The following is a 16,931-nucleotide window of genomic DNA, read 5'->3' on the forward strand; positions in this document are numbered from 1 at the left end:
CTGTCTTTAAAAAGAGATGCACTTGAAAAAGACAACAATCTTAAAAGAACAACTGAGCTTAGAACTCGGACTGTTTGTAAGCAAATATAGAAATACCATTTGCATTTTAAAAAAAGAAAAAAAAAAAAAAGCTCTGTTTGCTGAGTGGGCAAAGTCAATTTAACCAGGCAAGATGTAGGCACGATTCACTCTCCATAAACAATGTAAATAACATACCTCTAACAGCCATCAGAACATCCGTAGACATAGTAATCTCTGGATTCCAGCTGCTGCAAAGTTAACTTTTACTGTCATGCAAGAAGTCATACCAACAAGTGCTGGCTACTGAATTATCTTCTGTTTGAGAAGGGAAGTTCAGCTCGAACTTTCACCATCCTCAGGGCCCTTTGTTCTCTTTAAAAATTACTGTCAAGCAATGTTTGTGCTCAAAAAAAAAAAAACTTTGCTCTGCTCATGGTTCCTTAATTACTTACATATTACCTTAAGATAATCTTAAAACATTAGTAATCTTCTTTAAAGCAAAACCCTTTGGGTATAGGAACACAGAGAGATTCAGAGCAAGTTTTTCTTCACAATCATTTGTACCTGTCTTGCTAAGTACAGTACGTCAACCAAGCCCACATCCTGGATTTAAATTTATAATGCTCAGCTCACCAGAGGGATTTACCTTTGCAGGCAGGAAAGAGGCCTGTTCAGATGCATCTTAATGCCTGAATCATTTTCAGAAAAACTGATTATGCAAATTAAGATGAATAGCATTAAGAAACATATCTTAGAGTTCCAAGTTGTAGCGGGAGAAGGTTGGTTCGGTACGCTTCCCTTCATCCGTAGCTGAGCAATACCAGATACCGTGGGCTTGTCAGCACTGGCCACTCAACACAACAGCAGGGCAGCCCCTGCTATTGATAGGAGAGCAGTTCTACAGTTTCTTCCTCTCTTCTTCCACTTCCCTTCCCCTTATCCATCCTCTCTCCTCTAAAACACCCTAAGAAAGGCTAGCATTTGTTGGATTTGGATTACACCCATAGTCTTACAATTTAATCTTCTGGATGCTAAACACCACTCACAGGAAAACGTGTAACGTCCTCAAGAAGCTGTTTACCAAGCATAGCCTCATTGAACCAACATAATTAATGAATATTAATCCAGACAATAACTCAGCAGACAGACAGGAATGCAGTGTCAGCACCCAGCAAGATGAAAATGGGATGCCATTGTGTGTGCAAAGAAGGCAAACACTTTCATATTAAAGGAATTTTAATATGCCCAGAGAGGTGGTGGAAGCCCCATCCCTGGAAGTGTTCAAGGCCAGACTGGATGGGCCTTTGAGCAGCCTGGTCTAGTGGGAGGTGTCCCTGCCCATGGCAGGGGGTTGGAACTAGATTATCTTTAAGGTCCCTTCCAACCCTAACAATTCTATGATTCTATGAATTTAAGGAAATGCCAACAGGAAAGGCTGGGGAGTTCAGTGGGAGATTTGCACACTGTCAGATTTCTATTTCTGGACCAAGTTTTTACCTTTTTGGTTATGAAATTAAAAACCATGAGAACCTCATTGGTGTCCTAGTAAGTCTTAAAAGGGAGTAAAATGCAGCTTTCCAGATTTCTTGGTCAGGCAGCGAGAAGTGATTAAACTCCACGTTGCCCAAATTAGAAGTAGGTAACTGTATAATTTCAATTACAGCACTGAAAAGACGACTGGGAGAACAATTCATCTTCTTGTGTCTCTGTGCTGGCTATGCCAAATCACAGGAGGAAACTAGAAACTGGGTTGTCTGCCATACAGCCTCTCCAGTTCTTGCAATCTTATCCCTGGTCCCAGGGTATCCAGTGCTTATTTAAAAGCCTAGCTCTTTGGATCTACTGCTTACATGTGGCACTTGGGTTTCTTTGAAGAGTTGCAGATGACTCTTCCCTGGGAAGAGAAGCAGCAACCTACTGCAAATAAACACTGGGTCATGGAAACCTACTACCAAGGTCCGGATGTATCTCTCTATTGAATCTACATTGGATTCTATTCTGAATTGTACTGAGCAGATTAAAGCCAATTCAGATTTTTTACATTATATGGCTTTTCCAGTAGAAAAATAAATTATATTTTTCATAAAAGTTGTCTGCTTTCTTAGCTAAACTGACTTTATTTATTGTGCAATTTTTCTGGAAAGTCATATATATTGTGTTTTCACATGGGGAGCTATACAGCTCTTTTTTGAGGACAAACACATGAGACTTCATCAGAAAACACGGGCTAAAAAAATATTAATGTATTTTAAATACAATGCTAATTTTTCCAGAGCTATGCAGACATAAAAACATTAATTTGCTGAATAGAAGGTTATGGGATCTGTTGGCATATTTTTACTACTAACTCTCGTCAGTACGAAAGTTCCTTGAGAAGCAAAACTAATGAAAATTGCTTGGTTTCCTATCAATCGGGTTTCCACAACTCGACTCTCTGTGTCTAATACTGTCCATGCCTGAGGCACAGATTTTCCTCCACGTTTAGGACATTCATAACAACACTATCCTCTGCTGATCTCCACTGTCCAGTAATATATTTATGTTGCTGCCTTTATGGCAACGTGGGCATCAACAATATATTCTCCTCTACTTACTTCCATGAGTCATGCAGTTTTGTAAGCTCTGTAGGAACTAATTATACTTCGAACTTCTGTCAAAATTTGATTAAAACCGGTGAAAGCACTCAGAATTTAAGCGCAAAAGGAGGCATGTGTGCACACACGCTCAGAGCGTGATCTTTTAAGCCAAGTTTCCTCAGGAAATCAAGCTAAAAAAAGGAGTATGGCGGTAGTTTTTTCAAAGCTAGTTCAAATAAGGAGATACATTGTATATCCTGTTCAGTATGCCTTTTTTAAACTATTGGAATGCAGTTGCATTCATAAACAGCTATAAATACTTCCCATAGAAACAGCATATAGTTGCTGTTTCTCCCCGCTCCCAGCCAAACTTCATCTCTCCAAATGTAAGACAAGAGCCTATTTTGGAAACTGAACTTCAGCAATGTGCGCATTCCTGCAGTTTGGAAAAGGACAAGCTTTTTGAGAAACAAAAGCAACATAAAGTGCCCTCTATCATCAGATGTACAGTTTCCCTTCACAGCTAAGAATGGCAGTAATTTTAACCTTGCAGAGATTAGGATGCGGAAGCTATCTGTCAGATAAAAACCCGGCAAAAAGGTGCTTTTATTTTCACCCTCAAATAAAGCAAATTTAACTTCTCATACCTGCCTGAAGCTGTTGCTTGTAAATTTACCTCGCAGTAAAGTGAGAGCGGCTCGCTTCTGTAGTGCTTTTGTCTTGGAAAGTTGAACCATGCCTTTGCCGTACCAAAAGTAACACCTTTTTCTATAATGGCAGGGAAGGCTTCAGGAAACAGGGCATGGCAAGCACGGTACAGGTTCATAAGGGTGCATTTTCAAGAGATGATGGATTTGAGAGGGCTTTTGTCTCTGAGCTGCAAGCTTGCAACTGCGGAGCGAGAGGCAGGCCTGGCAACACGACTCCGCGTTTGCTGTTCAAGCAGCAGCAGTAATCCAGGATCTACTTCAGCGGCACAACTCGTGAGGATAAGGCCAGCAGTATAGATCAACGGCTTTCAGTTTTATGTCCACACAGAAGCTCGGAGCACACGATGGTGCCAAGGACTTGTAAAATCATTCAGCACTTTCCCAGTACTGCCTGATCTCCAATTCCAAGTTTGCAAGGCTGGCATTGAATTCCGTTTGTTAAGTTTAGCCACGTACTCTCAGTGTAAAAATCATGTTTGAGGGAGGGACAATCAAACCGTATACATGGCCCCTGCAAGCACTTAGATGTGCCTGCAAAACCACAGACAAGCAAAATAATCCATGGGCAATGCCTTCCCAACACCCTTAACGCAGGGAGCGAAACCAGCCATAGCTAACTGCAAGAAACCCAGTTTAAAGAACATCAGCGGTACAACCCTGCTTACAAACCCCCTGACTTCCTGCACTCCCACAACTGGGCAAGAGAAGCAGAAAACCCCTTTGAAAACTGAAGAGAGCACAGCTTTTCCCACAAACTTTAATTTCGATGGATAACAAGACTAGGTCAGAGCTTCTGACTGAGGCCACTCTTCCATACAGCAGAAAATCTGGGTTTAAAGCAATCTGTGCTGGATCAAACCCATCAGCAAAGTACTGAGCTATGGCAAACTCACTTGCACACAAATGTGTTGAAGAAGAAAAAAATAATTGAAGGGGTATCTCATTTCTAGCATACTTTATGCTGGATTAGGTATTGTCTGTCCTCCCGCAGCTGGCACAAACCCAGCATAAATTCCACACTGTTCTGCTTAATTTGACACTTGATCCAGATCATATTTGTGCTGCTTGGCGACTTGGTATTAATGAATGAGAATCAGATTTAGGAAGAGTCTTTCATCATAAGGTCAATCAGGGTAATTATGATCACTTAGCTTTTTATTCCTGCATTACAGAGATCATTTCTGCTAAAACAATGAAGGCCCACAAATTTAAAAATGCTTATCAGCCATAGCTCAGCCCTCTCCCAGTTGTTTCAGTTCTCTTCTAGTAATCTTCAGAGATTACCGAATTTCACAAATTACAAAAAACGTAGCATCAGAACTGTGAGTTTTGTAAAATACTTTTTCTCTACTGTTTAGTTCCTCTCTTCACCTAATGGGGATACCCATCTGAACACGAGCGAAAATAACAGCTCTATAAAAATAACGACTGTAACCAAGTTCAGAGTGCTTATTCATTAATATGCCACTGATAACTTGCAGCAGGGCTGTGTGGAGAAGGCTTATGCTGATTTTCCTCTAACAAGGTCTTCCGTCACTGCTACCCTTTCCTCTGGGAGTTGCACACACGTGCTTAGACTGACAGGTTACTCTTCCCCAGTCAGGGTCATTCCCAGAAATCCCTGCATCCCAACTTATTCCAGCTCACTGCCTGCTCTCCACATCTATCCTTAGCCCAGCCCTGCACTAAGTGGTGCCTTTCCCTGCAAGAATTTCCTCCAGCAACAAATCCCAGACTTGCAGAACCACAAGACAACAGGAATTATCCTTTTGAGACCCACATTAAGTCAAGAGTTTCGTTTATACCTACATATCTATTCCTATGCAAGAGTTCAAACAAATGCTTTAATCAAAACAGTTCAATCTAATAAAAAGATTTAGAAGTTAGGCATTTATTCTTTAGCTTATCAGAGAACACCACCACTAGGTCAGTAGCCCTCACACCTGAGCAACATTGTCACTGACCTCTACTTTAAAGCTTGATCTCTCATTAATGCATAAAATTCATGTGTATGGCAACGAATACATATTTTTATAGTCTAAGATCTCAGCTTGTAAGGTGGACTTGGATGCAAGTTATTAATTCAGTGATCTGCAAGAGCTAGCAATCAACCGTAACCTTTTCACTATAGCAACTAGATGATTTATGTAACATTGAGCAGTACATCAAGTCTGATGGTTTTATGATTGTATCTTGAGCTATTCATCAAAACAGTTTCTCAAAGATCTAGACTCGGTCTATTTTTGTTTAGAGTCGATTTCAGATATGGCAAGTCAGAAATAAGTAACTTTCACAGCTTGTCTTCATGGCAGATAAATAATTGAAATATTCATTTATTATGTGCCATCTCCATACCTGTAAAGAAGAATTTTAAAAGCAACTTACACCAAAGCCAAAAGAGCTGAGCAAAACATGGATGCATACACTGTGCTTACCAAACCCATGAACCATAATGACCACAAACTACACTAACTTATGCACCTGTCCCCAAGAAGGCCACAGAACTTATTTGTTACTGTAAAACCCTACCATTGGACATCAAATTTTTCAGATGAGATGCTTAATTAATAATTTGATATCCAATGAGCATAACATATGATGAGGTTATTTATTTAAATGGGCAGAGGTATCACTGTTGTATTTCTATGAAGAAAACACAAACAAAACCCAAAAAACCCCAACCAAATAAACAAACAAAAAACTTATTTGTTTTCTTCCAAACAGTTTTGGTCAATTATGGAAACATTCTCAACTACTGTATAACACTGCCACCAAACAGGCAGGTGTTTCGGTATAGAACAGGCTGAGTTTTCATGCACCATGCTCTAGTGGAGGTATCTGAGGATTACAGTAAGAACTTCACTCGTGCCCCCACCACTTCCACCACTCCAGCAAGCTCTCTTGATCCTATATTTGCTGAAGGAAGATGCATCAGAAGAGTTAGAGAGTGTTGAATCGCTGGACCTGCATCTCAGCCTTCCTATGGTTCTCAGAACAGCAGCATTTATGGTCTCTACCCCGTAACACTTGGCAGTGACAAAAGTTGGCAGGAAATCTTGGGACTGCTTCACTCCTTGGGACCAGGCAACTTGCCAAAGGGAAGGGCTACAACTACCAGGAGGCTATTCAGACATACTGAAAAGCGAGTAAACCTATTTGAGGAAGACTACATAGGTGCTGGTTTACCTAGTGCTTATTATTTCTGTTTAACTCCTATTTTCACTGCCTGTATTGTGCTTAAAATGCCATTATATAAAAAAAACACTGCACATAACAGATCAGCCCTCAGGTGGCTGGTTTATTTCAGAAATAATGTACCTAAAACATACATTGGACTGCAGTCCTGTAAGTCAGCAGCAGCCAACCTTCTACTGAAGGCTAATGCATTACACACAAAGTCATTAAACCATTACATAAACCTGTCAGAGATTTCCAGCCATTACTTACAACTGAACAAAAGGTAAATAATACCTTTTATTCACCCAACTACTTGCATTGAAACAGGAAATAATGCCTCTCCACACGCACTGCACTGTCTGTATTCTTAAACACCTAAGATATATGTATGTACAAACGCACACAGAAGAACATGATGATGTAAATATGCCCCCCCAAGTACACATCAAGAGTGGAGAAATTCCTCACTTAGAAGGCCAGAGGGGCATCTGAGAGTTTCTAACCTGACAGCCTCCATAAAACAGGACACTGATCTTCACCCACATGCACTGTATCCTTAACTTTAAAGTGCCGCTGTGCATACACACCTGTACATCACCAACACATTCCAGAAGTTTGCTCACCTAATAGAGCATTACCTAAGCCCCAGAGAGATGTGTGGGTCTTATGACACCATAGTAAAGACTTGCGTGCAGTGTGGAATGGCTTTATGATGCTCCTGCTGGTAACGCATCATCAGCCATGAGGATGATGCCACAGAAAAAAAGCAGCAGTATGGGCACATCAGCACAGCTATGACACCTTCTGAGGGAGAACTGTAGTAATAAGGTTCTCCCCTCCAAGAACAGCTCATTTCTGGGCCCCCTCTTCTTCTCCATACTATTTTCTGATTTGCATCATATTACGATTCTCTTTAGGAAATGCAGGTAAAGAGAAGGACCCTACTGCTCCAAGCACTGTGCAGTCCCGGAACTAAAACTGGCCCAAGCAGTTTGTCCATGCCAATCTGCTCACCATTTTCAGAACAAATAGAAAAATCCTCCTCTACCGATCTGGCAGCCACAGCACTCTTGCCATGAACTGTCTGTGCTTCAGACTCAGTTTCTTCCCTTGTCCTCTCTGTTCATTCTGATCAAGTAGTCCTATGCTCTGAGCTGGCATCTCTTTGGCAGTCTTGGACACAGGAGCCAAACAGAGAGTCACCCTTGAGAAAACTGTTCTCCAGTAAGTGAATCTCAGCCTATCTCTGCTCTCTTAATAATAACAGATTTCCCATGCACAAATAAAACCTCTTCTGCCAGTATTCCTGATTGACTTCAGTTGACGGAGAATTCCCCTAATGCCAAAAGAGAATATCTCCCCAGCTTTCCCAGGGAACAGCGTTTGCCTTAGAAAATATAAATCTCATTAAGGATTTCAAATCCTGGAGAAAGAAAGAGTTCTCAGGATATTTAATGAGGGAGTCACACAGAACAGTAGCCCCAAGGAGTACAGACCTCAGGAAATGGACTAAAACCGGGCCTTTAAAGCCGCAACACAGCAGAAATTCCCAGAAGGCTCTTCTGCTGGTAAAAGGATGCCGCACACTTATAATTAATGTAAAACTTAATTAGAATCTCTAGAAAAAAAAAAAAGAAATCCATTTGGAGGTAATTATAAAAAGGAGGCAGTTATAACAATTATTTATCATCTCTATTTCTGTAAGAGAAATCAGGGGCCTCATTCTTGGAGGCATTCAACAAACGTAACGAGCAGTCAGGTTCCGCTTGCCGGCACAGAAACACTCTGAAGGGTTTGCACCCGCTCTTATCACCTCCACCCAGTCAGCATTGCTGATGTACGACCAGCTGAGTTATTCCACAACACAGCTGCCGCTTCAGGATCTGTACCTCTTGCCTTGCTTGCTTGCGTTAGCATGGCTCTTCCATGCCACCATCACCATTTCAACCCAGAGACCAGACTTCTTACCATACATCTGTATTGCCTCGTGACCACAGGGCAATGCCATGAGCCTGGCGACAGACACCCTGATGCTGTGCAAACTTCAGTTGGTATGTCATGGAGCACTGTAGGTTATCAGTGAGCCAAAACTCTGCATGTTGGAATAATATCCTATAGACAATGCTCTTGGGAGCCATCTACTGGCAATTAGGAATTAACCATTTGCATGCCTGCAGAGAAATCTAAGAGCCACTTGTAAACTCCACCATCTCAGGGCACCTCCTAAACTCCTGCATTCATAACTGGAATCTTTTGAGTGATCATCTGTAACTAGTTATTTAGCCATAGCTAGGCATTATAGCCCTATTTGAATAGCAATTCCTGCCACTTCACATGCTTGGCGTGCTACCTAAGCATTATCTTCTTTCCTAACATGTTTGGACTCTAAAAGATGGAAAGCACTGTAGAAGTCATGTATAATTTTCAAGTTAAATGCAAAGCCCTAGTAAGCACATGTGGGAGAAAAATCCAGGCCACACAGCAAACTGAAGTGCCATGATTTGAAGACTCAACTCCATGACTGGAAACACTAGGTAAAGAAGCTGAATTAATTCCCAGGAGCTAGGTGGGAAGAGGGTAGCCAGAGGTCACACTGGAACATTGCCACTGGGACAAGAACATGGGAGACGCATGTGGACAACCACTCAGAGGAGAACTGGTGTTCCCTTTCTGCAGCGCGGCTGTGTGAACACAGCCCCTTGGGCTACTGCAGGTGGCAAAATGGGAGAGAGCAGATGCTGATTATGCTACTTCTCATGCCTGGATGGTTTAAATTGCCTCCCTACTAAGTGCAGGTCCAAAGGCAAGGAAAGGCTTCTAGCAGTATTGTTGAAAGACCTGAGGAGTAACTAGGGGGAAAAAAATACATGGTCAGAAAAAGGGGTTACCTTTCCAGGAAAGAAGGATTTTCTGGCACAGGGACACGCTCACAATGCACATCAGTTCCCCGGGCTGAGGGCATGACCCTGTCACATCCACGTTATACAGTGGACAGACCTGCCGGCATGCATTAGTCACCCAGAGTGCAGGGAATAGCGCGGCCAGGACATGCAGGTCTCCATGCTTAATGCCCAGGATTTCCCATGGAAGGAACAGAACACACACTTCAAATTGGGACCCTGGCACCTACCGACTCATACACCATGGGGATAACCAGTGGATTAAGAAAATTCTGGAGCAGTCTCCCAGGAATTACAGCCAGACTCAAACTAATTCAGAAATAACAACGTCTACCAGGAAGATCTCAAGACCAGTGTCTGGGGACTGAGAACAAAGTATCAGGAAACCAGTACAGAGCAAGTGATTCATGTTTATCCCACTACATTTTGCATAGCAGAAGGTTTCCAGGGCATTCCAAGAGCCTAGCAGACACAGTAGAGGTGGGTACCAAAGTACACGAAACCCCTCACATTTATCATATTTCTAGAGGGTATTGTGCTATAAATGCATAAACCAAAGGAGGTAAGAACCATGAAGTAATGCCATTGCATCTATCAAGTGCAGTATTTTGTTAGCCAGAAAGACATGAAGTTTGTTTACATATAAGCAAATTAAAAAGTCTTACTTGTCACACCATCTGCTAGTTACAAAGGAGAAAGACGGTAGCTTAAATGCCTATGGTCCTATTGTGTGTTTCATACTTGGTTTTAGATTTAAAACTATATTATTTTAAAAGTAAAAGTAGGCCCAAAAAGGTCCAGTTCATACATCATCTCTACATCAATGCTCAGGTTTCACTCAGACATCATTAAAGCACTAACTCTGTATTAAGACCTAAAATGCTGCCAATTTTCTGTGTCCTTGGTCAAGGTCCAGTTAGTTTCTCGGTGTGAAGTGGTACTGTTTCTCAACCCAGTAGTAGTAATGCTCCACATGTTTTTTTTCCCCTCCTCATGTCCTATTCCATGCCAACATGTCTTAGTGAGGCTGTCTGGCATATTTCTCCATTCTTTTTTAATGGTTTAAAGAAAACATTTTTCATCAAATGAAAGCACTTTGAACAGAATCTGTTATGAAGGAGAGAATTTTTTTTTTTCTCCTTCTGAGTGGCAGTTTTGTTGGGCACTAAACTCATAATTTGAGGTGTCTAACACTGCTAAATTTAGAAAGTCAAGTAATAGCAGTCCTACATGGGCCAAAGGATGATCTAAGGATGAGGGAAGCAATATATCTTTTTAACAATTGAAAGAGCTGGGAACGTTCCCACAGTGAGAACACGCTTAGCAAATTTCTCTGCGAGCGGGACACTTGGATGCATGGAATATTTCAGCTACAGCAGTAATCCCGCGGCGTTCTGTGCTGAAAGCAGAGGTCAGCCTTAAGGGAATTACATTAGACATACAGTCAGACAAGGCAGGCACCTCAGGGAATAGCTCCTTGCACAAATATAAACACACCAGCTGCATCCAAGTCATTGCTTCTAAGTTGCCACAGCTACCCCTCCCTCTTCTCTCTACCTATCTTTCATAAAACCAGAATTTGATGCCACGCTATTTTAAGACATCAACAACTTTCCCTCCTGTGCAAACACCATTCCACATTCACGTAAACATGGAGCAGATGGGACAACCATTCTCAAAACAAACCACCATGGGCTCAGCCAGGTTGTTAAGGCACAGGCCTGCATTCAGGACTATGTTGTCTAGTCCTGTCACAGGGAACTGCCAGGAGGAGTGAACTCCATGCCAGATATTCTCAAAGGATGTGGAAATCTCCCTCCTTATCCTCTGGTTAGTTACGCTGGCCCATAGGTCCTTCTCTGATCTGTTCTCCTTGCCTGTGTGGCTTGGGGAAGGCAAAGAACCCAAACTGTGTTTTATTGCTATGTTAGGAGTCAAGGAAAGGAGAAAGCCACACACTTGTCAAGCAGTCAGGTACGTGCTGACCTCTATGTAAGTAGCAGAGAAAAAAGAGGTAGCTTAGAAATTATTTTCTGCTGTAACTTAGTTTAAATTGGTTTGCTATTGCAGCTGAGGACCAGAAAGAAGAGTCACTAGTTATAATTAGAGATGACCCCAAGCCACAGACATTAGATGCAAGCATCTCTGAAGCTCCCTCTGGATCCAAGACAAGGTCCTCAGCCAGTAACTGCACTGTAGTCAGCAGAGCAACAAAACTGTTTTGAATACGGCACAACAGGTTTCAGAAGATGAAGAAGGGCTGACTGGCGGCCAGGCAGAGTCTGGGGCATGCCCCTCCAGGAGCTGTTATTTGCCCCTCTGCCTTTTACCAGGTGCATTACTACTGTTAACTGAAAGAGAATTAAACACCAGCACACTGGCAGGGTGCGTGTCTGCCTCTCAGAGCAGCCACGTGATATTACTCACCCCTTCTTCTCACTTCCCCCACAACTGTGTTCCTCTTTGCACATCTGTTTATTATCCTAGGTTGGAGGGCCATGGTCAAACTTTGACTCCGATCACTCCATCTGGCTTCACGCACGTGAAAACTGGGCATCTACACTGAACCCTGCCAATTTCCAAAGTAGCTCTAGGGGGGAGGTCCACATGAGTTGTGTCAGAGGTCCCTAACCCAGGTGATTAAATATGCCTTAAGTTCACTGGAGAGATTGAGAGAAAGAGCAGGCAGTTCCTCCAGCAGGTGATTTGACACCAGAGCCTGACTCAGTGCCTCTCACCACAGCCCACAGAGCGAGACCATCCTCCAAGCGCGATCACCCATCTTGGATGACTCAAGTTCAGTACTGTGAGTCCCTTCCCTACCCAGGCAGGCAGAGTGTGATTCATCTGCAGACCTCTGAACAGATCAGCTCAGAACTTCAGATGGAAACTTCTGTGCGCGGGGCCCAGCTGTTTTGGTACGACGACCACGGCTTTTAAAAACCCACAAACGCAACCTCGCTGCAGCTCTTTGGAGAGCCCAGAAAAAGCTGTAAGTCTCCACCCTGAAGACATGTGCAAGGCCAGATGAGTTCCTGAGAGAGAGAAAAAAACACTATGGCCAAATCTAGACTGGAGCAGGTTCCGAGGTTTTTTTCCATTCTCAGCTGAGTGGCAACATATTTGAAAAAGCAGCTTGAACCAGTCGTTATTGTGGGATCCAGGGAGCACCACACACACATACCTCACTTTGGTTCCCCGCCCAAAGCAAGCTCTTATATTATGAGATCTAACCACAATTACTCTTTTATAAATAGGGCGGTGTCAAGATCCTGCTGAGTTCCAAGTCTGAAAGTTTAAAAAAAGAACTCTTTTTGAGTACAACCACAGAGCAGGAGTAAGAAGAATTGATTTATAGCAACCAAGGAGTTGATACAGCTAGAATAACTCCAGACTGATGAAGGACCTCAGCTGCAAATTACTACTGTTTTGTGCATTCTGTCTTTAAAACTGCTGGTTTCCAGAAATGTAGCTCTTGTAGAGACAGCTTTTGTGGGGCAGGGTGTCTTGTTCTTACATATATTCTCAGCATGATTTAACATAAATACACAAACTCAGCCCGGATTTCAAACCAAAACCCAACTCACCTTTTTTTCCTGGTGGCACTGGACAGCGAACACTAGGAATTCAACAACAGCTCATTGACTGTATGCTTCCCCCCCGCCCCCCCCCACCCCCGAGCCCCTCTTGGTTTTTTTTGTTTTGTTTTAAGTTACAGTACATTTTTTGTATATATTATTACAAAACCAAATAATAATAATACAATAGCAGAAGTTGGACCCTAGACACTTGCAGCCTATTCTTGGCTGTGTACAGACATGCTTGTCTTACCTTGGGTGAGCTAGCCTATTACCCTCCAGCTGAGCTACTTCTAAAATAGATGCCCAAAGTATCTGTTTCAGAAGGTGCTGTGAATTAAGGTCTCCAAGTATTTTGAGATCCTGAGAAGAATGGCAATGTACCAAGTGTAAAGCATTTAATAACTAGGAGCCAGCAACAGAAGGGTAAACTAATTACAAGAGTTTCACAGACATTTGTAAGAGAGGACAAGCGGGGAAAACCAAAAAGAGAGTTTGGGCTTAGCAAGCTAAGTACCGCCTGGTGTTCTGTACCTCCAAATATCTACGCCAGCAGTTTCAGTTCCAGGCTGAGCACCAGTTTGACTGCAAACTGCAATGAGGTACAGCTGTTCATCGGGCCAGGAAATCCAAAGGACGATTGTAGCCAGGGATCTTGGGTTTTTATTAGGTACTTAGTGGTGACAGCATCTCTGGATGCTGGAAACATATGGAAACCTGCAGACACGTGAGTGCACTGAACAAAAGAAAGATGGTTTCACTTCTGAACTCCCCGAGCCTCCAGACAAAAGGCTGTGCAAATGTTCCAGCAAGATATCCTGGACCAAACACATTCAATTCATTGGAACAGACAGTAACATTTTAAGTTACTTTCACAGAATGTACCTAATTATGTCATCACAAACTATAAAGGCTGAAAGAACACATGCTAGAGCCAATATCTTGACATCATGCACACATGCTTAATGTCTTACTAAATCTTACAAGTGCGAGAATAACATCTTTGTTTAACAACAAAGACGCAATGCTGGGTTTACTTGTCTTAATCACCTTATGTATAAGATGATTTTTTCTAGAAATCCCTACTTGTATGAATGAGCGTGTTTACTGCAATGTCACTAAAGCAGTGCTATCTTCCACTCGCTGTTTATTTTTCCTTTTTCTAGAAGAAGGTTCTCAATGTGCTTCACAGACAACAGACCAGGTATAGTGTCTGTTTTTCTTTTTCTAATTATTCATGTAAAAATAGGACTGTGATTAACTGAAATAGTGTAATATCTCCAAAATAACTACAGTAGTAACAACTAGCATATGTTTTCAGCTGCTTCTGGGGGGAGTTGAGCAAGAAAATCCCTTGGCAGGAACAATATGAATGTTGGGAAATGTTTGTGGAAATCAAATTTGGGACTTGAAATCGTAAGTATCTGCACCCAAATCCTGATTCCAAGCACTAGTTTAATCCAATCAAAGTAACCAACACAGCTCAAATTTTGTATCCTGTGTAGTTATAACAAGCTACTTGAAAACGATCTACACATCAAGACAATTTCAAATTATGAATAAATTAATGAAAACCCTACACTGTTCAGAGATCATTTAAACACAGGGAAATGAAGCTACAAGCATCAAATGTACTATATTTAAAAACTACTTTTGATGGTAGTAGTAACATTAAAATATTAGTGAAATTTGGTAAAAGACTTGAAAAATCTGAGCATTAGAAACACAGTCAATATAAAAAAAAAAATGTTCCAATATGCACATTTACCTCCTACCCCAACACCTCCATGTTTACCACATATCCCATTCTGTGTTTTTAGTATATCTGGCTTGTAGATAAACTCCAAATATTCAGTCTTGGGTTAAATGCTAATGTCCGATGGGAAAACAGGGCAAATAATTATCAGGACAAATAATTTAGTGCAGGCCCTTAGTACTTAAACCCACCATTTCTGCAAAGCTCCCCATCTTTATTAGCATCATGATTAATGGATGAGTGGTTTTCACTTGCCACTGTAAAAGATAGGGTCTAAACTCAATGGACAGATGAAGAGATTATACATCACATTCTGTACAGCCTCCTCCATCATATCAGATAAGTTGCTGACCTGTGAGAATCTGCTACAAGCAGGGTAAGCGTAAGCACCTGAAAGCTCGCTCTTTATTTTATAAATAGAAGGGAATAGAGGTAAATCCCCACTTAGATACGTCCTCAGGAGCTAAAAAGTCATGAGTAAGGCAGCAAGGAGAAGAAATGCACTATACCTGGAGAGCAGTGTTTCAGGGCCACATCTGGATCATGATCAGGAGAAATGAAGACGAATTTTCAAAAGGAGTATCTATGGCAAATATGAGCTAGAGCCAAGAAAACAAGGTATTACTTAGTGTATAGAGCCCCAAATAAAGCCCAAATTTTCAGCCTCAAACCTTTCTCTAGGTCCACCAAGCTATCGTGTAAGACATGCTAGAAAGTGGCGTGCCTCCATTGCAGAATTCTGTAAGGCAGATAAAGCAAAAAGCTCTTGGCAGACCAGTGAGGCACGGACATGCACAATCAGACGTGCCCCAAGGGCGGCAGCAAAACCAAGATTGTCTCTTCTTGAATCCCCAGCTGTCCAGCCTCCAGGCACTCACCTCTACCACCTTTTGGCACACCAACAAATGGAAGGTGACAGCTATGCTCTTCCCTTTCATTCCCTTCCTTTAACATTGGGAGTACAAGGCAGCAGTCGCTGTGGATGAAGACTGCAGTTCTGTTGGAACTCATGATGGCAAGGTTGTTCTCTCCATGGCTATACGTTTCTCAAACTTCATCTCTGCTTCCTAGCATGCTAAATCTGCCCCCACTCTACACTGTCTGTTACCCATTAAACCCACCTAACAGGCAAGTTTTTATCCTTTTTCTCTGTACCTACTTGACATGGAGTACTACCCTCAGCCCAGCCAACGAATGCTGTCTTGGCCAAGAAGCTTGGAAGAGAAGTCCCCACAGCAATTATATTGTCAGCTTTCTTAACCACTTCCAGCAATCAGTTCTGAGGACTTTCTGACTAAACACATCCTTCCTTTCATTCCTTTTTCGCCCTCTAGAGATCATGGTAACACAGAGATATTGGAAAGCACATTATGCCTCCAAGCAGGCTCTCAAGGAAGTTTGACAGCAGCAAGTTCCCAGCTTCCCTGGTCATGCTCAGATGGATCTGCTTACTAGTGTTTACTAATGTAAAAAGAATCAATTATGAATTGCTATTTGTCATCATAAACTTCACAGAACAGTTCACAAAAATAAGGGTTTTGGAGGCCTTTAATTCTGAATTTGAAGCCTTGAACAAAAAAAAAAAATAATCTGTTCTGAACTGACATAACATACCAGAAGGCTTAATATATCACAAGCTAAAGAAGAACGCAGGCGTTGTTTTAAGTTGCATACAATTAAATGTTTGTCTGATTATAATTACTACTTCTAATCCTTCAAAGGCTTAATTCAGTTTTGATATGTCTGTCTTAGTCTCCTCCTAATTTAACCAAGATACTTTGAATTGGAATACACCACAACAACCAAGAGTCTAGCTCTCAGAGTTCCAGTTCTGTCACTGGTGTTAGCCTGCACAAGTGTGTGAGGGAGCCTCATTCTGCCTCACTTAGCAATAATGGTCAAAGATATCATAGCTGTGCATGTACTTTCAGAAGCAGAGAACACTTGATACCAGTTGGTGCACCTTGAAATACCATACGTACCAGTGCACACTGTTCTAAGTGAACTCCGGGATGGGTTACCCAGAGAACTCTGATATTGTATGCAAGGCTCACGAAAATCGGCTAGCATCGTAAACTACAAGAGAACATACCTGCTTAAGTATTCAACAGAGGGAAAGTTTATTACTTATTACATACTATAACGAATGGTTGTACAAGCATAAAACTAGACAATGGACTTAGTATCGTGTTCTATAATAAAAGAGCTGCTGG

This window comes from Rissa tridactyla, chromosome 2, assembly GCF_028500815.1.
Source record: "Rissa tridactyla isolate bRisTri1 chromosome 2, bRisTri1.patW.cur.20221130, whole genome shotgun sequence".
NCBI lineage: Eukaryota > Metazoa > Chordata > Aves > Charadriiformes > Laridae > Rissa > Rissa tridactyla.